This window comes from Penaeus monodon, chromosome 31 (genome assembly GCF_015228065.2).
Source record: "Penaeus monodon isolate SGIC_2016 chromosome 31, NSTDA_Pmon_1, whole genome shotgun sequence".
In the NCBI taxonomy this organism is placed as follows: Eukaryota; Metazoa; Arthropoda; class Malacostraca; order Decapoda; family Penaeidae; genus Penaeus; species Penaeus monodon.
Window position 1 is genome coordinate 3,747,836 of NC_051416.1, and position 235 is coordinate 3,748,070.

Genomic DNA, 235 nt, shown 5'->3' on the forward strand with positions numbered 1-235 from the left:
ACACTCGTTGTCCTCATTAAATCCTTAACTGGCACCTTTCACAAATATCCGAGTTGCCAATTCGGATTATAGTCCCTTCCCTGTGTAAATAATTGACAATACATCATAACGCCGCGTGAAGTGGTGCGATCTAGAGTGATTTCGGTCGCTCTCTTTCTCTTCCTTTTTTCGTTTTCTCTGTTATGCTTTATTTGTTTCGTTGTCTCTTTCTCATTCTTTGTCTCTTTTTCTCTTC